Source organism: Ranitomeya variabilis, chromosome 2 (genome assembly GCF_051348905.1).
Source record: "Ranitomeya variabilis isolate aRanVar5 chromosome 2, aRanVar5.hap1, whole genome shotgun sequence".
In the NCBI taxonomy this organism is placed as follows: Eukaryota; Metazoa; Chordata; class Amphibia; order Anura; family Dendrobatidae; genus Ranitomeya; species Ranitomeya variabilis.
The window spans coordinates 428,384,920-428,409,039 of record NC_135233.1 but is presented as its reverse complement, the minus strand read 5'-3'; positions in this window follow the sequence as shown (position 1 = coordinate 428,409,039).

The window sequence follows — 24,120 nt, the reverse complement described above, 5'->3', positions numbered from 1 at the left end:
ATGCCTTCATGTGAGGGGTGAGGGGGTTCTCTACTCGCCATTATAGTCTGTGCCACTATGAACAATCAATTTCCACTGCAAATTGGGCACCACTGACCTGTGCGACACGGAGAAGGTTAAATGTACGGTGGCGCAACAGCACTGATTCATGGAGCCAAGGGTGTAAGTATAATAGGTGCAGGGGCTGCCATTGCACCCAAGCCCTTGGGTCCATTTGGCCCATATGACAAGACCATTGCTGTTAAAGATTTCCACTAGTTGGCGGTCCCGTTGGAACATTTGCATCGGGGACCACAAACTTCAAATTACTCCACTTCATGGAGCGGTGTACTGTATTCATACATATTACAGATTGTGCACTGGGGTCCAGGAGCTTTCAAACTTTTGACATGTTTTAATCACTTTATAAAACTTTTGACATGTTATAATCACATTGCAGAAGTTTTGATCTGTTATGTAATGTCAGATCCTGTCTCTTACGTAAACTCCGCAATCTCTTCTATCGATGTTACATGTGTTGTCGGTGCACCGGTGCTTTCTGCTGCAGATCCACACATTTCTCTGACTTGTAGATTCAAATCATCGATCTCCAGCTCTCAGACCCTCCAGGACTCGTTCCTCTCCAGTAGCGCCCACAAGCACTGGCAGCAAATTTTGGCTGCTGTTAAGCTGAGCTTACTGCATACGGACAGATTTGCTCAAATTTGGCCAAATATATTCTACATAATTCAAATTACCGTTTATTATGATCTGAAGTTTCTCCAAACCCCAGAACATAATAAAATAAAAATATAGTACTCACCTCGCCCCTCTCCTGTACTCGCTTCGGAGCTCCCAGCCCAGTCCTCTGCTGGATCTTCCTATTTCTGGTTCCTTTCTTCTTCATTCTTCAGCCGTCACTAAACCTCACATGACATCATGACTTTATTTGCAGCCAAAGACTCGGGAGAGTGAAACTGAAGAGAAGACTGGAGATAGATTTAGGCAAGAACTGCAGGACTGGTGAGAAACCAGGTGAGCATAATGTCTCATTATTAGTAGTATTTTATTTTTATTTTTTGTATTAATATTTAACCCCTTCCTGGTTCTAAAAACAATAAAAAATAATTGTTATCTGGCGAATCAAATTTTTTGTTGTGAAAATCAAAGTGAATTTGATTAGCCTTGAATCGCTCATCTCTAATTTATACAGATTTCCACAGGTCTCATTTGTAACTAACTGTATACATCTGCATACAATTTTCTCCCCCTAGTGGTGGTTGCATGCAATCAAACTTTTACAATCTATCAAGTTGGAATAATAAAGGTCCTGTTATACAGGGACAGTATATTATTAAATTACGAGTGCAGAATTTTGGGTCAATGATGGACATTAACTTTACTAATGGTGTGGGACATTTGGCAGAGCCCTTATTTGGAATGAGTTTTTGCCATGGGGTCCACTATTTAGTGCGTTACTTGCCAGTACTTGCTGTACAATGTATACATTGGGTCACTGAGTGCATTTAGTTCTAGTTGTGGGTGAAGCTCGGTGAGTAATACAGTAACCAATTATACTCATGACTCACACCCTCTGTTCTGCTAGGATACAATAATTACACACTGTGAATCTAGGTGAAGGCTCATGGGGCTATGACAACCCCTCATTCCTTTATTGTTCAGTGGATGCCACTATGGGCACCTTGGAAAGATGGGACTCAAAACTGGATGACTCCATTCTTTGGAGGGAAGAGAACCTGTTCTGGACTCTCCTCCTTTGAGGGACAGTATTGCAAGTGGGGGCTGGGGACTTGTGCCCCAAGGGTCATGGATGAGGTGTTGATGTGGACACACTTATCAAGTGTTTCTACCCTATATGGAAAAAAGATGACCCTGTATCCGTGGCCCTATTCCTTTACTTCTGGATGATGAGAACCTGAGCAGAATTCTCCTCCCCTGAGGATCTTCATTGTTAGTAGGGGGCGAGGACATTTCCCAACATTCATGGTACGTGGAGTATGTAGACTTTAAACAGTAATCTCTTCTGTCCTTTATGGCAAAACCTGAACCCATACTGGCAGCCATATTAAGATGTTTCCTTTAGACCCCTATTCCCCTATTCTACAGACAAAAATATAAAGAATTATATATAGCTACATGGGAAACTGACAACAGCAAAATTCTGTAGTTCGGGTGAAGTTACTTTTTTTTAACAGGAGGAGGTGAATTTCCCCTTTGGCTTCAAGGATCATCCAAGAAAAAAGCAAAATGAAGATGTGAGTCTGTTTTATTCTTCTGTATTTGACAATTCTGTACTTGCAATTACAGCACCCGAGGCAAGAAAACCAAGGGAAGACATAAGGAAACAAAGATAAATCAAGTCACAGATGTGTGGCCCCATCCGGTTTACTTTCCAGCGTTAAACATCCTGTTATAGTGGAACCGGTTAGTAGTTAGACCAGAAAGCCTTAGAAAACAAGACTAGGAAAGATCAAGACTGATACAAGAAGAGTAGCAAGTAGCCACCATTCGAGATTAGTGGTCGCCAACCTGTGGCTCCTCAGCTGTGAAATGTTGATTCCCGGTCTGCTGTGGTGATCATAGTGTTTCGTGGCATGTCGGAACCACAGCGTGGGAACTATTGTTATACGGCTACAATTGTAACCAGTGATCCATCCAATAGTGTAGAAAGATCTATGACCTTCTGTGGCCAAGGCGTCCAATCGATGGTCACGGTGGTGGTTGGTCAACCATAATGTGTCCAGAGATCGTCAGTCATCATCATGTGGCATTAGATAACACATCATGTTGGTGCGGGTACTGAGTTGACTGACGGCTTGGGAATACTGCTTAACTTCCAAATCAAGAGCGTTTCTGATTTTCCCTGTACTTATTTGGCTTTTCCAGTGAATTTCGACCCAAAAAGTTTCTAGATTGCAGCAACCATCTTGAGCAGCTACAATTTGGTCATATAGTCATCGAGGATTGATAGAATTGCACAGTCCCTGCTGTCTCCACCTCTTCCATGGACCTTTCTTCTTTGGCTCACTTTCTTAAGTCCTCTGTGTCCTGTTCACACCCGCCACTCTTCTCCTGAACCTTTTGCTTCTGGTTCGTGCACATTAACCGTCTCTTGGATCTTTTAAAGGGCCAGTGTATGGCAATCGCCTTCGCCAATAGTGATGTGCCCCAGACCTATGTAGGGTGCTTAGCTTTGCATATATTTACATATGAAAATGCTGGCTTAGCAAGAAAAAATTATACTTTTTAATCCTCCCACCCCCCAAAAAAATGCTCTAAATTGATCGTTTCTCCCTCTTTTAAGATCTGATACAATATTGCATTTTTAATGAATATCCATTAGTATAACCATACCCAGTATTTTTCATTGGTTTTTACAGTTTTTTTGTCTCTTTTTTTGCTTTTAGTGTAACACGTTAGAGTTTTTGGAAGTCAGCGAGCGTTTCCTTATTCATTGGATGATTATAAGCCTGAATATCGACAAATGAGCGTTCCTAGGGACTCACGAATTATAATCGGCCACTCTTAGGACTCATTCTGATGTCGGTGCAAAATGCTCCGAGCACGGACTGGCTGCGGGTCTCTCTACCCAAGAGGGACAGCTTCATGTATTTATATAAGGGCGCGGACAGATGGCCATATTAACAGGTCCAAGACCGGAACATAGTGCACGGACTGGCCAGCGGCTCTCCTGACCTGAGCTTGACAGTTGCATGTATTTCTATGAGGCTGTCGCGCTTGGGTGAGGATCGCCGGTGGCCAGTCTGTGCATTGGAGTTTGATCTCGCACGGATATCTGAATTAACCCTTATTCTTACTTAGTGACTTTTTTGGTATTGCAGTCTAGTCCTATCCACTTTTTGACCCCTTTAAGAGACTGTGCCAGACAAATTTAATGAAGCGAACAGAACCAAAGCTGTAACTGTAGGTCCATAAAATAGTCACTATCCTCCTTCTCCATCTACGTCTACATCTCGTGCAACTAATGGGTCTCAGTGGGTCAATATGAGGTCCGTTAGGTCCTGTTGCAGTCTCTGTCATCTTGATGGGAGAGTTGAGCATATGATGCAGCCCTATTCTTCCCATCAAAACTGCCGAAATTCAGAATCCCTGAATATACACAGACTTTAGCGCTCACTCTTTGTAGACGATGCCCAACGACTCTACTTCCGAAGCCTCAGACAAACATTCCTCTTCTTCTATAGAATGTGTCTCGTACTCCGTTCTGCATGTTTGTGTTTGATCACCGCCCTTAAGGCTTAGTCGGAAGCAAACTGAATACTCAATTAATTTTATTTATATTTTCTTTACATTTTTTTTTACCTTACTTCCACAATATAATGGGTGGTAGAAGCTCACCGCATACGTTTTCAAGCATTACCTTAATGTAAGGAATGTTCTAGGAATTTATTTAATGTGGGATTTGACACTATTCTACCAGTCTGAGCAATATATGGAATCCAAATACAAACAGACAGTGAATTCCACCTGAAAGGTGTCTGTGTTCACAATACCTGCAGGTGGGTGTTTGGACGCTGTAGGAAACATTCTTTGAAGAAGACATCAAAATGATGATCCACTCTCCAGGCAACGTTCTCATTAATCACTTGTAAGAAATTAAAAAACAGAGCTTCAATAATTTAACAGTGTTCAAAACGACTGTTAGATGTTCCCGTTGGCAATAGACAGATTCAGAAAAAATCCAGAGAAATAAGAGGCTCTGCCTATTTCATAAAAAATATTTATATTTTCTCCCCAATAAAATAAAAATAACAAGTAATTTTGCAAAAGGTGACAATTGACAATTTCCTATTGTTTTGTTTCAACTACTCCTATTTAAACTATGGATCTCCATGGTAAGAGACTACAAACACACATTGTGTAGTCAGATCCTACAATCGTTCTCCCTTTTATCTGTCCCCTATTTCTGGCAAACTTACTAAATGTATGGTGGCACAAACTTTGGGACACATGGAAAGAAGTATAAAACTGTCAGACACCATGATCAGACCATGCAGAATGCGCTTGTTGTCTGTTTCCAACGTCTGTATAGGAGCTGTGAGTTTTAATTCTAGATCTTTAGACCTCATTTACATGTGTTTTATTACCTTTTTTTTCACAGATGGGCTTTAAAGCATATCTGTTCTATGTGGCTGTTCGCATGTTGGTGTTTTTTGTGGTCCGAGTGGTCTGAAAAAAAAAATGTTTATTTTTGATCCATGGTTTCAGATCAAAATCACCCTATGATTAAGTCTATGATTTTGTGAAAATAAAGGACAACAGTCATTTCTAGGCAACCAAACAATATTACAGCATAGACTTCTTTTTTCGGGGGTTATGGGCTTCATTTTGGTAGAAAGAAAGCCAAATACCTCGAAGATCCTCCACTAACAGGATCCTCTGTAAGGCACTAGGAGGTTTTAAGCCCTTCCCACATATAATACATAGCTATGGTGTATAGGGGGGCTTAAGCTGTGGTTTATGGGGGTTCGTTCAGCTACAAGCTATCTTTCCTGAGACCCCCATAGCCTGGAACGCTTGGCTTGGCCAAATACTTCTGTGTCCTCTATGAGATGTTGTCAGAGAACAAAAGGATCAACCATTGGAAACCCAACATGCCGGACACATCTCTCCCCAACACGATTTCCTGGGAGGCCCTTATACACAATGGACTTTCAGCTGATCCCACTGATATCGGCAGGTTTGACTGACATTAGTCTAACATATATGGGAACCTTTAATCTTTTCAAGGCGGAAATCTTCAGCCAAGGTGCATCAGTTTACAGTGATTAAAGGCATAATAAATCTAGGACAGACATGCGCTTAGGTTGACCTCAATGTATCTTGCTTTGGGTAAGCGGATGGTAACTATTCATTCACTGTTGCGCTGTAACACACCATCTGCAATGTGATATGATAGTTCTTCTTCATTGACTGAGCCACACTTGACTTATATCATCCCACGGCATCTGAATTCTTCATCATTGAGACCATTGATGGTCCTGGAATTGCCTTTATCAGACAAGGGTTCCTTTGGCCCACCAGAGAAAAACCTGAGGGCTTCGCCCTTCTTCTGGATTCAATGTAGGCGCTCATACATCTTAGCAGTTGGCCAAAGAGGTATTCTGCCGACAGCTATGTCCCCTGACTCCCCCACATACATGAATGCTCACCTTCTTGAGGTTTTGTGTGTTTTCAGTAGGGAAATATGAGAAAGTCGCCATCAGACATGTCTGATAGTGGATCAAGTGGATTATCTCCCAGGATAGGGCACTGCAGGTCAACATGCCCAATCCTTGGAAGAAGAGTCGGGAGGACCCTGAACACAATAGTTGGATGAAATTTGTAGATTTGTATGACAACAATTAAATGTGTATGATCCATTTTCCCTATAGCAGTTGCTGGCATACTCCCATCTTGGCCATTCATGGCTGTGGTTGGGCTACCTGCGTCTGTCATATAGAGGTGGAACACATTTGCAATACATTTTCTGAAACTCCAATAGGAGTAAATCAGAAAAAGTGTATCTCCCACTATGACTGTGTTGCGTCTCATCCTTGAAGCTCTTGGCTCGGTTGAGCTGTAGTTGTGCAGACGAAGTTGTTGCAGCAAGCAGACCCGTTGGAAGTTTTATTGGCAGAACGGCAACTGAAGGAGCAAATGGCAATAGAGGAGAATTGGCTATGAAAAAACAGGAGCAGAGCGGAGTTTGTTACAGAGTCTTATGCAAAATTGACTTAGTGATAGTAGAGTTGAGTTTGTCACAGAGTCCTATGCAGAGCTGGCAACAGTCCAGCACAGTTAACCAGCAATGTCTCAGAGCTGGGTTTGTCATGAGGTGCAGAACTTGGAAAGAAGTCCACAGTAGCAGTTAACACTAACTACCTGAATACTCAGGGTGCATTGTGCTACCCGAGCCCACTATAAAAGGTCAGGGAGCGTGATACTACAGGAGCATAGTGACCTGGTGCACAGAGGAGCAGGAGAAAGATGGAGAGCTCTGGATCCAGAAGATGTAACGCTGCTTCCAAAGCCCCAAACACTGGTGTCCAGCACAAAGACATGAATGGCTGAGATGGGAATAAGCCCACAACAGCTTGTAGTGATGGTACCTTTCTTGGTAAAAATAATGTCTTTCATGGCATTGAAGAAGGATGGATAAGGTAGGGGACACCTATCATCTTTATAATGGAGACACGTACTTTTTTTGCCACATATCTAAAACTCGCTAAACCCATAAAATTGCTGCGTACTAGCCCCATTTGCAGCATGGATTTCTTCAGAACGTGATAAGGGATGAACCACGGAGTCATCTCCCACCAATTAAGTCCCATCTCTCATCTCTTTCATTCATGTGCCAGAGCCGTTGCAGCCTTAGGGCAATCATATGGCTCTTTATCATTTAATGGCTCGATTACAAAGCAGGTTCCTCGGCTAATGCTGTGATGTCTTGGAAACTGTCCCTTCTAAATGCAATGAGTGGGTGTGAGGCCGCTCATCCCCTGCTCTCAAATTAGATCTATGACAGACATACAAAAAATAGCTTCAGGTCGGTGTCTTGTCTTGGGAATCGCAACTGATTCCAAGCCGGTAAGAGCAACACAAAACCTTGTCAATTTTGCAAGGTATCCCAACGGGTACTGCCCCTGATGCAGAATGAAGACCACCACATATTTAACATTTGCTGTAGAAATTACCCTTTTTTCTTTAATAAAGGTGCCATTCACCTATTCATTCTGTTGGACCCCTAAAACAGGAATATTATTAACCCTTGGATATCATAAAGGACTTTTACTCCCCCAAACCATTAATATGATTATACGGTCCTTTAAAAGATCGATCCCTTTATGACCCCAAAGTGTTGATCCAGCAGCGAGAAATTGTGTTTTGAAGTTCAGTCTGGAAGTGCATTGGGGCGTGACAACGCACTTCCAGCTTCTTAGCTTCATGGTGTTTTCCCCGAACTAGCAGCACCCTCCCTTGGCTGATTGACAGGTCTTCTGCTCTAGTTCATGGCCGCTGTCCAAGCAGTCAATCACAGGAGGCTGCTGTAATGTAGAAAATGCAGTGTGAGGCTGAGAAGCTGTAAGGTGTCGTCACGCCCCAATGCACTTCCAGACTGAACTTCAAAACACGATTACTTGCGGTTGGAGAAGCACTTTAGGGTTATAAATGTATTGACTGGCTGACCTTTTGAAGGGTTATATCATTGTAATGGCTTTTGGCTCATTCTCGAGCCATGGTGACTTGATGGATGAACGCTCCATAGGAAGATCGATCTTGTGCAGCCTAGATAGGTCCACCAGGGTCTTCTCTGTCGTTATTTTGATTGTACCAAGCTATCGGGTTGCTGGTCTTCCTCGTCGCCTAGTTCCTTCTATTCTTCCGATCTTGATGTCCTTCTCCAGTGATCGCTCTCTCCATATGATGTGACCAAGTCGCAGTTTGGTGATCTTTGCTTTCAGTGCCATGTCTGGCTTGATTTGTTCCAAGACTCATTTGTTTGTTCTTCTTGTCCTTCATGGTATTGATAAGGTCCTTCTCTAAAAGGGCTACACAATCATACACCATAAATGGTTTGGGGAAATAAAGTTCCTGACAGGTTCTCTTTAAAAGGTGGCCCAGTAATGACATATTTTAGACAGATTTGTTCCCCTCAACGTAGCAAGAGGTCCTCCATCACCATCCTTTTCTAAACCTTAGAAACCCACGTGCACCATGGGCTTGATTGACTCCAACTTGCAAAGATACAAACCCAAGCAACATGAAAGGGATTGTCCCGATTACCTATCGATGGAATATGTGATAACGTTCAGATTACCGGGGGTCTGAAAACTTGGTCCCCCATTGAGTGGTGGCTGCTTAGGTGTGCCACCGCTCCATTGAGCTCCTTGAGAACGCCATGAGCTGTACCACCACTCCTTTCTACAGGACATTTCAGAGCCCCATTGTCAGGATCAATGTTACTTTTAGGCATCTTTTGGACAAATGGTTGATAGCTTTGATTTCTTCTCCACTTATGGTGAATGTAACACAAAACGTTTAATAATTTCCTTATATACAGGTCCCCTAATAATCCCTAAATATTTAATAGTTCATTCTCAGGGCCTAACACTAAATATAGAAATTGTTTTCTATGGACCGGGCTTAAATTACACAAACTTCCTGAGGGTCCACCGAAAACAATTCTCAAATCTTCTACACCCTCATCTGCTGGGATGATACGCTTCTGTACATACCCAAGTGAAAGGAAGCGAGAAAGAATCAAATAACAATTTAGCCTTTGCAGGATCTCGCCCCGATGACCTATTAGACCATATCTACTATGATAAATACAAAGTTTTACATTGTTCAAAAAGTTCAATCAGATCAGAGGAAAGATCCTGTATGGAGAAAGAACAAATGGTCGGAGAGATGTGTTTACTTACAGAATAAACCCTTGAAGACACAATGAGGGTATTATGACAGTAACGTAAGAAAACAAAAGCTCAGAGGAACAAAGTCGGATTCGCTTCTGCATGAGTTCATAGTCTAAATATCAGCCTCTGAAAGCATCGATTGCCTGTACAACCCTTCCTGTGCACACAAATGGTGTCAGTGATACCTGGTTCATCCAACACGTAGGCCATGCTTAACAGGGAACCTGCACCTAGCAGCAAGGGGCTACTGTTGTGAATTCTGTTGTGGGTTCTGCTCTTAGGCTCCCTCCGGTGGTTATAAGTGGTAGTGCTGCTGTTTGTCCTTCACAACAGTCATCAGCTGCTTCCACTTTGGACGGGGCTATTTAGTCTGGCTCCTTCCTTTATTGAGTGCCAGTTGTCCATTGTTTTCTAGGGATCCACATCTCTGCTTGGTTTCTCCTTCTGGATTGTCCAAATCATCAAAGATAAGTCCTGGCTCTGTTTTTGCAGTCCACATGCGGTGGACTTAATAGTTCTGTGAATTGCTATGTTTTTTCTTGTCCAGCTTTGTCTGTGTTAAGATTTACTCAGCCAAGTTGGAAGCTCTGGAGTCACAGAGTTACCCTCCATGCCTTTAGTTAGGTGTGGAGATTTTTGTATTCTCTGTGGTGGATTTTGTAGTATTTTTTTATACTGACCGCACAGTACTCTTTCCTGTCTTTTCTTTCTAGGTAGCGTGGCCTCCTTTGCTAAATTCTGTTTTCAGTCTGCGTTTGTATTTCTCTCTCTCACAGTCAATATTTGTGGTGGGGCTGCCTTTCCTTTGGGAATTTTCTCTGAGGCAAGATAGTATTCCTGTTTCTTTCTTTAGGTGTAATTAGTCCTCCGGCCGTGACGAGGTGTCTAGGGAGTGACAGGAACATCCCACGGCTACTTCTAGTTGATGTGTTAAGTTCAGGGTCTGCGGTCAGTATAGAGGCCACCTACTTCAGAGCTCGTCCATGCTGCTCCTAGGCCACCAGTTCATAACAGTACAACTGGCCAAAAATGAGTTAACCGCATCTCAAAAGAAGGGAAAGAAAGTGCTGAGCCATTTTTTTCTCTGTACTCTGTTGTGTTTTTTTTCCCCTCTTCACTTCTGGGTGGCTCAGGAGTTAGGCGTTGACATGGATGTTCAGGGACTTGCTTCTCGGGTGGATCAACTTGCTGCTAGAGTACAGGGTATTTCTGATTATATCGTGCAGACTCCTGTTTTAGAGCCTAGAATTCCTACCCCCGATCTGTTCTTTGGGGACAGGTCCAAATTTTTGAGCTTTAAAAATAACTGTAAACTGTTTTTTGCTCTGAAGCCCCGTTCCTCTGGTGATCCCATCCAGCAGGTAAAAATTGTCATTTCTCTGTTGTGTGGTGACCCGCAGGATTGGGCATTTTCCCTGGAATCTGGAAATCCGGCCTTGCTTAACCCCTTTCTGCCATTGGACGTACTATTCCGTCCATGTGGGGTGGGCCCTAATTCCCAAGGACGGAATAGTACGTCCAGCAGGATCGGCCGCGCTCTCGGGGGGAGCGCGGCAGATCGCGGCCGGGTGTCAGCTGCCTATCGCAGCTGACATCCGGCACTATGTGCCAGGAGCGGTCACGGACCGCCCCCGGTACATTAACCCCCGGCACACCGCGATCAAACATGATCGCGGTGTGCCGGCAGTACAGGGAAGCATCGCTCAGGGAGGGGGCTCCCTGCGGGCTTCCCTGAGACCCCCGCGTTGTGATCGCGTTGCTGCGAGGGTCTCCTACCTCCTATCCCTGCAGGCCCCGGATCCAAAATGGCCGCGGGGCTGCATCCGGGTCCTGCAGGGATTACTTCCGGGGAGATGAAAGCTGCAGCCTGCTCGGCTGTAAGTGAGATCGGTGATCTGACAGAGTGCTGTGCACACTGTCAGATCAACAATCTGTAATGTCCCCCCCTGGGACAAAGTAAAAAAGTTTAAAAAAAAATTCCCACATGTGTAAAAAAAAAAAGAAAAAAAAAATTCCTAAATAAAGAAAAAAAAATATATTATTCCCATAAATACATTCCTTTATCTAAATAAAAAAATCCAAACAATAAAAGTACACATATTTAGTATCGCCGCGTCCGTAACGACCCCACCTATAAAACTATATCACTAGTTAACCCCTTCAGTGAACACCGTAAAAAAAAAAAAAAAAAAAACGAGGCAAAAAACAACGCTTTATTCTCATACCGCCAAACAAAAAGTTAAATAACACGCGATCAAAAAGACGGATATAAATAACCATGGTACCGCTGCAAACATCATCTTGTCCCGCAAAAAACAAGCCACCATACAGCATCATCAGCAAAAAAGTAAAAAAGTTATAGTCCTCAGAATAAAGCGATGCCAAAATAATTATTTTTTCTATAAAATAGTTTTTATCGTATAAAAGCGCCAGAACATAAAAAAATGATAGAAATGAGATATCGCTGTAATCGTACTGCCCCGAAGAATAAAACTGCTTTATCAATTTTACCAAACGCGTAACGGTATAAACGCCTCCCCCAAAAGAAATTCATGAATAGCTGGTTTTTGGTCATTCTGCCTCACAAAAATCGGAATAAAAAGCGATCAAAAAATCTCCCGTGCCCGAGCATGTTACCAATAAAAACGTCAACTCGTTCTGCAAAAAACAAGACCTCACATGACCCTGTGGACTCAAATATGGAAAAATTATAGCTCTCAAAATGTGGTAACGCAAAAAATATTTCTTGCAATAAAAAGCTTCTTTCAGTGTGTGACGGCTGCCAATCATAAAAATCAGCTAAAAAACCCGCTATAAAAGTAAATCAAACCCCCCTTCATCACCCCCTTAGTTAGGGAAAAATAAAAAAATTTAAAAAATGTATTTATTTCCATTTTACCATTAGGGTTAGGGCTAGGGCTAGGGTTAGGGTTATGGTTGGGGCTAGGGTTAGGGCTAGGGTTAGGGTTAGGGTTGGGGCTAGGGTTAGGGCTAGGGTTAGGGCTAGGGTTAGGGTTATGGTTGGGGCTAGGGTTAGGGCTAGGGTTAGGGTTGGGGCTAGGGTTAGGGCTAGGGTTGGGGCTAGGGATAGGGTTGGGACTAGGGTTGGGGCAAGGGTTAGGGTTGGGGCTAGGGTTAGGGTTGGGGCTAGGGTTAGGGCTAGGGTTAGGGGTAAGGCTACAGTTAGGGTTGGGGCTAAAGTTAGGGTTAGGGTTGGGGCTAAAGTTAGGGTTAGGGTTTGGATTACATCTACGGTTGGGAATAGGGTTGGGATTAGGGTTAGGGGTGTGTCTGGGTTAGAGGTGTGGTTAGGGTTACCGTTGGGATTAGGGTTAGGGGTGTGTTTGGATTAGGGTTCCAGTTATAATTGGGGGGTTTCCACTGTTTAGGCACATCAGGGGCTCTCCAAATGCGACATGGCGTCCGATCTCAATTTCAGCCAATTCTGCGTTGAAAAAGTAAAACAGTGCTCCTTCCCTTCCGAGCTCTCCCGTGCACCCAAACAGGGGTTTACCCCAACATATGGGGTATCAGCGTACTCGGAACACATTGGAGAACAACTTTTGGGGTCCAATTTCTCCTGTTACCCTTGGAAAAATACAAAACTGGGGGCTAAAAAATAATTTTTTGGGGAAATTTTTTTTTAATTATTTTCACGGCTATGCGTTATAAACTGTAGTGAAACACTTGAGGGTTCAAAACTCTCACAACACATCTAGATGAGTTGCTTAGGGGGTCTACTTTCCAAAATGGTGTCACTTGTGTTTTTTTTTTACTGTTTAGGTACATTAGGGCTCTGCAAACACAATGTGACGCCTGCAGACCATTCCATCTAAGTCTGCATTCAAAATGGCGCTCCATCCCTTCCGAGCCCTCCCATGCGCCCAAACAGTGGTTCCCCCCCACATATTGGGTATCAGCGTACTCAGGACAAATTGGACAACAACTTTTGGGGTCCAATTTCTCCTGTTACCCTCGGGAAAATACAAAACTGGGGGCTAAAAAATAATTTTTGTGGAAAAAAATATTTTTTATTTGCATGGCTTTGCGTTATAAACTGTAGTGAAAGAATTGGGGGTTCAAAGCTCTCACCACACATCTAGATGAGTTCCTTAGGGGGTCTACTTTCCAAAATGGTGTCACTTGTGGGGGGTTTCTACTGTTTAGGTACATTAGGGCCTCTGCAAACGCAATGTGACGCCTGCAGACTATTCCATCTAAGTCTGCATTCCAAATGGTGCTCCTTCCCTTCCGAGCCCTCCCATGCTCCCAAACGGTGGTTCCCCCCCACATATGGGGTATCAGCGTACTCAAGACAAATTGCACAACAACTTTTGGGGTCCAATTTCTCCTGTTACCCTTGGGAAAATGCAAAACTGGGGGCTAAAAAATAATTTTGGGGGGAAATTTTTTATTTTTTTATTTTCACGGCTATGCGTTATAAACTGTAGTGAAACACTTGAGGGATCAAAACTCTCAGAACACATCTAGATGAGTTGCTTAGGGGGTCTACTTTCCAAAATCGTGTCACTTGTGGTTTTTTTTTACTGTTTAGGTACATTAGGGCTCTGCAAACGCAATGTGACGCCTGCAGACCATTCCATCTAAGTCTGCATTCAAAATGGTGCTCCATCCCTTCCGAGCCCTCCCATGCGCCCAAACAGTGGTTCCCACCCACATATGGGGTATCACCGTACTCAGGACAAATTGGACAACAACTTTTGGGGTCCAATTTCTCCTGTTACCCTCGGGAAAATGCAAAACTGGGGGCTAAAAAATAATTTTTGTGGGAAAAAAATGTTTGTTTTATTTTTACGGCTCTGCATTATAAACTTCTGTGAAGCAGTTAGTGGGTCAAAGTGCTCACTACACCTCTAAATAAGCTCCTTAGGGGGTCTACTTTCCAAAATGGTGTCACTTGTGGGGGGGTTTCAATGTTTAGGCACATCAGTGGCTCTCCAAACGCAACATTGCGTCCCATCTCAATTCCTGTCAATTTTGCAGTGAAAAGTCAAACGGCGCTCCTTCCCTTCCGAGCTCTCCCATGCGCCCAAACAGTGGTTTACCCCCACATATGGGGTATCAGCGTACTCAGGACAAATTGTACAACAACTTTTGGGGTCCAATTTCTTCTCTTACCCTTGGGAAAATAAAAAATTGGGGGTGAAAAGATCATTTTTGTGAAAAAATATGATTTTTTATTTTTACGGTTCTGCATTATAAACTTCTGTGAAGCACTTGGTGAGTCAAAGTGCTCACCACAGCTCTAGATAAGCTCCTTAGGGGGTCTACTTTCCAAAATGGTGTCACTTGTGGGGGGTTTCAATGTTTAGGCACATTAGTGGCTCTCCAAACGCAACATGGCGTCCCACCTCAATTCCTGTCAATTTTGCATTGAAAAGTCAAACGGCGCTCCTTCCCTTCGGAGCTCTCCTATGCGCCCAAACAGTGCTTTACCCCCACATATGGGGTATCAGCGTACTCAGGACAAATTGTACAACAACTTTTGGGGTCCAATTTCTTCTCTTACCCTTGGGAAAATAAAAAATTGGGGGCGAAAAGATCATTTTTGTGAAAAAATATGATTTTTTATTTTTACGGTTCTGCATTATAAACTTCTGTGAAGCACTTGGTGAGTCAAAGTGCTCACCACACCTCTAGATAAGCTCCTTAGGGGGTCTACTTTCCAAAATGGTGTCACTTGTGGGGGGTTTCAATGTTTAGGCATATCAAGGGCTCTCCAAACGCAACATGGCGTCCCATCTCAATTCCAGTCAATTTTGCATTGAAAAGTAAAATGGCGCTCCTTCGCTTCCGAGCTCTGTCATGCGCCCAAACAGTGGTTTACCCCCACATATGGGGTATCGGCGTACTCAGGATAAATTGTACAACATCTTTTGGGGTCCATTTTCTCCTGTTACCCTTGGTAAAATAAAACAAATTGGAGCTGAAGTAAATTTTGTGTGAAAAAAAAGTTAAATGCTCATTTTTATTTAAACATTCCAAAAATTCCTGTGAAACACCTAAAGGGTTAATAAACTTCTTGAATGTGGTTTTGAGCACCTTGAGGGGTGCAGTTTTTAGAATGGTGTCACACTTGGGTATTTTCTATCATATAGACCCCTCAAAAATGACTTCAAATGAGATGTGGTGCCTAAAAAAAAAATGGTGTTGTGAAAATGAGAAATTGCTGGTCAAATTTTAACCCTTATAACTCCCTAACAAAAAAAAATTTTGGTTCCAAAATTGTGCTGATGTAAAGTAGACATGTGGGAAATGTTACTTATTAAGTATTTTGTGTGACATATCACTGTGATTTAATTGCATAAAAATTCAAAGTTGGAAAATTGCGAAATTTTCAAAATTTTCGCCAAATTTCCCTTTTTTTCACAAATAAACGCAGGTAATATCAAAGAAATTTTACCACTATCATGAAGTACAATATGTCATGAGAAAACAGTGTCAGAATCACCGGGATTCGTTGAAGCATTCCAGAGTTATAACCTCATAAATGGACAGTGGTCAGAATTGTAAAAATTGGCCCGGTCCATAACGTGCAAACCACCCTTGGGGGTGAAGGGGTTAATGTAGACACCTTTTTTCAGGCGCTTGGGTTATTGTATGATGAACCTAACTCTGTAGAGCATGCTGAGAAAACACTTTTGGCCCTGTGTCAGGGTCAAGAAGCGGCAGAGTCATATTGCCAGAAATTCAGAAAATGGTCTGTGCTTACTAAATGGAATGAGGATGCCTTGGCGGCAATCTTCAGAAAGGGTCTTTCTGAATCTGTTAAAGATGTTATGGTGGGGTTCCCTACGCCTGCAGGTCTGAGTGATTCTATGTCTCTGGCCATTCAAATTGATCGGCGCTTGCATGAGCACAGAGTTGTGCACACTATGGCGTTGTCTTCCGAGCGGAGTCCTGAGCCTATGCAGTGTGATAGGATTGTGTCTAGAGCGGAACGCCAAGGATTCAGACGTCAGAATAGGTTGTGCTTTTACTGCGGCGATTCTGCTCATGTTATTTCTGATTGCCCTAAGCGTGCCAAGAGAATCGCTAATTCCGTTACTATCAGTACTGTACAACCTAAATTTCTGTTATCTGTGACCCTGATCTGCTCATTATCGTCATTCTCTGTCATGGCATTTGTGGATTCAGGCGCCGCTTTAAATTTAATGGACTTAGAATTTGCCAGACGTTGTGGTTTTTCCTTACAGCCTTTGCGGAGTCCTATCCCTTTGAGGGGGATTGATGCTACACCATTGGCTAAAAATAAACCTCAGTTTTGGACACAGTTAACCATGTGCATGGCGCCAGCCCATCAGGAAGATTGTCGCTTCCTGGTGTTACATAATTTGCATGATGCTGTTGTGCTGGGGTTTCCATGGTTACAGGTACATAATCCGGTGTTGGATTGGAAATCTATGTCTGTGACTAGTTGGGGTTGTCAGGGGGTTCACGATGACGTTCCTCTGATGTCAATTTCCTCCTCCCCCCTCTTCTGAAATTCCTGAGTTTCTTTCAGATTTCCAGGATGTTTTCGATGAGCCCAAGTCCAGTTCCCTTCCACCGCATAGGGACTGTGATTGTGCTATTGATTTGATTCCAGGCTGTAAGTTTCCTAAGGGCCGACTTTTCAACCTGTCTGTGCCTGAACATGCCGCCATGCGGAGCTATGTAAGGGAGTCTTTGGAGAAGGGGCATATTCGGCCATCTTCTTCTCCATTAGGAGCAGGTTTTTTTTTTGTTGCCAAGAAGGATGGCTCCTTGAGACCCTGTATTGATTATCGCCTCTTGAATAAGATCACGGTCAAATTCCAATACCCTTTGCCTTTGCTTTCTGATTTGTTTGCCAGAATTAAGGGGGCTAGTTGGTTTACTAAGATTGACCTTCGAGGGGCATATAATCTGGTTCGTATTAAGCAGGGTGACGAATGGAAAACTGCGTTTAATACGCCCGAGGGCCATTTTGAGTATCTTGTGATGCCATTCGGACTCTCTAATGCCCCATCTGTGTTTCAGTCCTTCATGCATGATATTTTTCGGAATTATCTTGATAAATTCATGATTGTATATTTGGATGATATTTTGATTTTTTTCAGATGATTGGGAGTCTCATGTGAAACAAGTTAGGATGGTATTTCAGGTCCTTTGTGACAATGCCTTGTTTGTGAAGGGGTCTAAGTGCCTCTTTGGAGTACAGAAGGTTTCTTTTTTGGGCTTCATTTTTTCTCCATCATCTATAGAAATGGATCCGGCTAAGGTTCAGGCCATTCATGATTGGATCCAGCCCACATCCGTGAAGAGCCTTCAGAAATTTTTGGGCTTTGCTAATTTTCATCGCCGTTTCATTGTCAACTTTTAAAGTGTGGTTAAACCCCTGACCGATTTGACGAGGAAGGGCGCTGATGTAGCTAATTGGTCCTCTGAGGCCGTTTCTGCCTTTCAGGAGCTTAAGCGCCGATTTACTTCTGCCCCTGTGTTGCGTCAGCCGGATGTTTCTCTTCCTTTTCAGGTTGAGGTTGACGCTTCTGAGATTGGGGCAGGGGCCGTTTTGTCTCAGAGGAATTCTGATGGTTCCTTGATGAAACCGTGCGCCTTCTTTTCTCGAAAGTTTTCGCCTGCGGAACGCAATTATGATGTCGGCAATCGTGAGTTGTTGGCTATGAAGTGGGCATTTGAGGAGTGGCGACATTGGCTTGAGGGGGCCAAGCACCGTATTGTGGTCTTGACCGATCATAAGAATCTGATTTACCTCGAGTCTGCCAAACGGCTGAATCCTAGACAGGCCCGATGGTCCCTGTTTTTCTCCCGTTTTGATTTCGTTGTCTCGTATCTTCCAGGTTCTAAGAATGTTAAGGCTGATGCCCTCTCTAGGAGTTTCTTGCCTGATTCCCCTGGGATTCTTGAGCCGGTTGGTATTCTTAAGGAGGGGGTGATTCTTTCTGCCATCTCCCCTGATTTGCGACGGGCTCTTCAGGAGTTTCAGGCTGATAAACCTGATCGCTGTCCAGCGGGGAAACTGTTTGTTCCTGACAGATGGACTAGTAAAGTGATTTCTAAGGTTCACTGTTCTGTGTTGGCTGGCCATCCTGGGATTTTTGGTACCAGAGATTTGGTTAGTAGGTCCTTTTGGTGGCCTTCTTTGTCACGGGATGTGCGTTCTTTTGTGCAGTCCTGTGGGACTCGTGCGTGGGCCAAACCTTGCTGCTCCCGCGCCAGTGGGTTGCTTTTGCCTTTGCCGGTCCCTGAGAGGCCTTGGACGCATATTTCTATGGATTTTATTTCGGATCTTCCTGTTTCCCAGAGGATGTCTGTTATCTGGGTGGTCTGTGACCAGTTTTCTAAGATGGTTCATTTGGTACCTTTGCCTAAGTTGCCTTCCTCTTCTGAGTTGGTTCCGTTGTTTTTTCAGCATGTGGTTCGTTTGCATGGCATTCCGGAGAATATTGTGTCCGATAGAGGTTCCCAGTTTGTTTCTAGGTTTTGGCGGTCCTTTTGTGCTAAGCTGGGCATTGATTTGTCTTTTTCTTCCGCATTTCATCCTCAGACAAACGGCCAAACCGAGCGAACTAACCAGACTTTGGAAACTTATTTGAGATGCTTTGTGTCTGCCGATCAGGATGATTGGGTAGCTTTCTTGCCATTGGCCGAGTTTGCCCTTAATAATCGGGCTAGTTCTGCTACCTTGGTGTCACCATTCTTTTGTAATTCTGGGTTTCATCCTCGTTTTTCTTCAGGGCAGGTTGAGTCTTCTGATTGTCCTGGGGTGGACTCTGTGGTTGACAGGTTGCAGCAGATTTGGGCTCATGTTGTGGACAATTTGGTGTTGTCTCAAGAGGAGGCTCAGCGTTTTGCCAACCGTCGTCGGCGTGTGGGTTCCCGGCTTCGGGTTGGGGATTTGGTCTGGTTGTCTTCTCGTCATGTATGAAGGTTTCTTCCCCGAAGTTCAAGCCTCGGTTTATTGGTCCTTATAGGATTTCTGAGATTATCAATCCAGTGTCTTTTCGTTTGGCCCTTCCAGCCTCTTTTTCCATCCATAATGTTTTTCATAGATCTTTGTTGCGGAAATATGTGGTGCCCGTGGTTCCCTCTGTTGATCCTCCTGCCCCGGTGTTGATTGATGGGGAGTTGGAGTATGTTGTGGAGAAGATCTTGGATTCTCGTTTTTCTAGACGGAGGCTTCAGTATCTTGTCAAGTGGAAGGGTTATGGCCAGGAGGATAATTCTTGGGTTGTTGCCTCCGATGTTCATGCTGACGATTTGGTTTGTGCCTTCCATTTGGCTCGTCCGGATCGGCCTGGGGGCTCTGGTGAGGGTTCGGTGACCCCTCCTCAAGGGGGGGGTACTGTTGTGAATTCTGTTGTGGGTTCTGCTCTTAGGCTCCCTCCGGTGGTTATAAGTGGTAGTGCTGCTGTTTGTCCTTCACAACAGTCATCAGCTGCTTCCACTTTGGACGGGGCTATTTAGTCTGGCTCCTTCCTTTATTGAGTGCCAGTTGTCCATTGTTTTCTAGGGATCCACATCTCTGCTTGGTTTCTCCTTCTGGATTGTCCAAATCATCAAAGATAAGTCCTGGCTCTGTTTTTGCAGTCCACATGCGGTGGACTTAATAGTTCTGTGAATTGCTATGTTTTTTCTTGTCCAGCTTTGTCTGTGTTAAGATTTACTCAGCCAAGTTGGAAGCTCTGGAGTCACAGAGTTACCCTCCATGCCTTTAGTTAGGTGTGGAGATTTTTGTATTCTCTGTGGTGGATTTTGTAGTATTTTTTTATACTGACCGCACAGTACTCTTTCCTGTCTTTTCTTTCTAGGTAACGTGGCCTCCTTTGCTAAATTCTGTTTTCAGTCTGCGTTTGTAATTTCCCTCTCCTCTCACAGTCAATATTTGTGGGGGGGCTGCCTTTCCTTTGGGAATTTTCTCTGAGGCAAGATAGTATTCCTGTTTCTTTCTTTAGGTGTAATTAGTCATCCGGCCGTGACGAGGTGTCTAGGGAGTGACAGGAACATCCCACGGCTACTTCTAGTTGATGTGTTAAGTTCAGGGTCTGCGGTCAGTATAGAGGCCACCTACTCCAGAGCTCGTCCATGCTGCTCCTAGGCCACCAGTTCATAACAGGCTACTAATACCCTAATCTGCAGGGTGAAATGGCTGGGGCACCATTGTAGATGTGTCGTGAATCTGTCCTGGACCCCTCTTCTGCAAAGGCAGTTGTGCTATGAATCCATCTTGGACCACTCTTCTGCAAAGGCAGATGTGCCATGAATCCATCTTGGACCTCTCTTCTGCAAAGGCAGTTGTGCCATGAATCCATCTTGGACCCCTCTTCTGCAAATGCAGATGTGCCATTAATTCATCTTGGACCGCTCTTCTGCAAATGCAGATGTGCCATGAATCCATCTTGGACCCCTCTTCTGCAAATGCAGTTGTGCCATGAATCCATCTTGGACCCCTCCTCTGCAAACGCAGATGTGCCATGAATCCATCTTGGACCACTCTTCTGCAAAGGCAGATGTGCAGTGAATCCATCTTGGACCCCTCTTCTGCAAATGCAGATGTGCCATTAATCCATCTTGGACCACTCTTCTGCAAATGCAGATGTGCCATGAATCCATCTTGGACCCCTCTTCTGCAAATGCAGATGTGCCATGAATCCATCTTGGACCCCTCTTCTGCAAATGCAGTTATGCCATGAATCCATCTTGGACCCCTCTTCTGCAAATGCAGTTATGCCATGAATCCATCTTGGACCCCTCTTCTGCAAATGCAAATGTGCCATGAATCCATCTTGGACCCCTCTTCTGCAAAGGCAAATGTGCTGTGACTCTGCACTATAGTGCTCTTCTGCATAGGTAAATGTGCCATGAATCCGTCCTGGAGCCCAAAATACATTTTCTCAACTTCAGACCCATTTTCCATAAGAAGTGAGACAGGAGTGTGATGGCTCAGTGTTTAGCACTGTTGCTTTGCAGCCCTGGGGTCCTGGGATTAACTCCCACTAAAGACAACTTTCCAAGCGGTCCGTTGCAGCTCAGAACACAGTGACTTTAATAGGAGCTGAGTTGCAGTACTGAGAACGGCCACTACATGGTGTACAGAGCTGTGGAATCCTGACTGTCCGCTACGAAGTTCCACCTGCCACAAAGACTGGCGAAGAGTCAATCATTGGAAGCGCCGGGTGTCAGACCTCCACCAACATGAGACCGATGACCTATCCTATCACAATAGTGAACTCCTGGACAACCCCATTAATATAGAAGATTTCTGTCCAAAAATAAGATTTGTGAAGGAGAGCCAAATCATCAGTCAGCGCTTGGTTGTTGTTTTGTTTTTATTGACATCACAACGTTGGCGCGTCCATTTGCTTGTACTTTCCTCTTTGTTCCCTACTTGTTGCATGCGTGATTATCGCACATTTGTAATGTTCGTCGCGGTGTTATATGACACAGAATGAAATCAGATCCCGTACACTAATGGCTTCACACCCAGGAAGATTAAAGGATTAGAGAATTTCCAATGTCTTCTCGAACTCAAAGAACAATGAAGCTTGTGGCCCGCGGAGATAAAAATACAAAAAATGGATAATTATATATATTTCTTCCAAATGGATTTATGATCCCTTTAGGAATCTTTAGGGAAAATGATCAAGTCAACAGCTGAAAGTTTACAGGGCGTTTACATACTGTATGATGTATCACTAGCTGGTATGCTATATTGCAGGCAAATTTCTACAAGGGTCCAATCAATGGTGGAGGAATAGGGGGCACAGGTGCTGCAGTCCCACCCAGGTAATCGAAGAAGCACAATGACCTCTCTACTCATACCCCACCACTGCGAGAGGTGGCAGGTGACGGTTGGGTGATGTGACGTTGGTTCCCTGGGTTGGCTACGTCAAAGATGAGCCGGCCATCTTACACATTTTTAATAAAAGTAAGGAACATGAGGGGCCAAGAGCAAAAACTGTGAAGGCCCAAAACATGTTATGCCTCAATGCACATTAAATATAAAAAAAAACAAATGCTGGAGCAAATCTAGCACACGTGTGGGGAGGAAAGAATGAGCCGATAGGTATCTAAAGTGCATGGGCATCTATGGTGGGGCAGGATGGCTAAAGGCCACCAAGAAGGGATTTTGTGCATTGGTTGGAAGACATAGACCTGGAGAGGAGAAGAAATATGGCCGCATCCAGAGTCTTGAGAAGATGTCAACAAAAAGCAAAATAATACTTAAAAATGAACAATCTGTCTCGCTATGGCTGCATTAGGTACTCTCCACACGGCACGTACAAGATCCTCACACTCCCGTCATCAGTCTCCGAGCTGTTTCTGGAAGATTAACATTTGCGCAGTCGGGAAAAAGTCTTCTCTCCTCTGTGGTAGCAATTCTTGGCTTCTCTCAGTAATGGATGTGGGCTATGCTCCTTCACTAACTGCAGTACAGGCCCTTCTCGCTTACTATGCCTAAAGCTAGTGCATATTAATGACAAGTGTTACTCACACCCACTTACTAGCCATCTATGATGTAGGTGTCTCATCTATCCAGCACAGTTTCCCCTTCCTTGCCTGTCTGCATGTATCTGACCTCTTCTAGCAGGAAAGATGGACATTAATGCTCTCTGTGCTTATGGGGCTGACTGCACAGGTCACCCCCCGGCCCAGCCAGGCCCAGCACAAGCCACTCACTCCCAACAAGTGCACCTTAATAACAAGTGTTACTCACACCCACTTGCTACTCATCTATAATGTAGGTGTCTCCTCTATCCAGCACAGTTTCCCCTTCCTTGCCTGTCTGCATGTGTCTGATCTCTTCTAGCAGGAAAGAAGGACTTTAATGCTCTCTGTGCTTATTATTACAATTTTCACCAGTTCTACACACTGCACTCGGCATTTCTTGGCCTGGTATGAATCTGCCATATATACATTGGTTACCATATACCCATATTTGTTGCATTTATTTTCAGGGGGGAACTACTCAGGACCCACGGCAGCTGTAATAACACACTTACACTATAGAATACTCATTACACCCTGATTAACCAGTCATTAGTGTAGTGACATGCGTTCCCGCTGCCACCTGTGCATTCTATCACTGAGACGTTGGCCCGTTCAGCTCTTTTATAGCCACTGATGCTTTATTACCTTCCAGGAATTACTTTTCTCTTAATGGATCTGCATTTCTCTACAATCAGATTACCATATGGACCCTCAAAATTCAATTGACGAGCAGGAAAGCACTATTACCACATATCATACTGTTTACCCAGCTGCCTGATTGCCGCATGCACCTGCCGCCGCCGCTGATCCTCTGCCATTGCCGGAAGATATTTACAAAGTCCAAATCTCGCTATCAGCTTCTTTATCAGCGCTATTAACCTCGCAGGTCGTCTGCTGATGCAGTTACACCGAGGCTCAAGCTCATCCGTCTTTACGACCTGTCACTTAGATGATTTTATGTCACAGTCAGGGATTAATAGACGAGCGATGGAAATCGTATCGAAGATAATACAGTGGGACCATAATGGTTGCGGTAGACCCCGGTTTTGTAATGGTGGCGGTAGGCACCCGATGCTGTAATGGTGGCGGTAGGCACCCGGTGCTGTAATGGTGGCCCTCCGGCCGGAATGACATTAATGCCTGAACACCTGGATATGATAGATCCATCATCAATTATATCAAGTTAGGACATTTGGAATATCTGTGA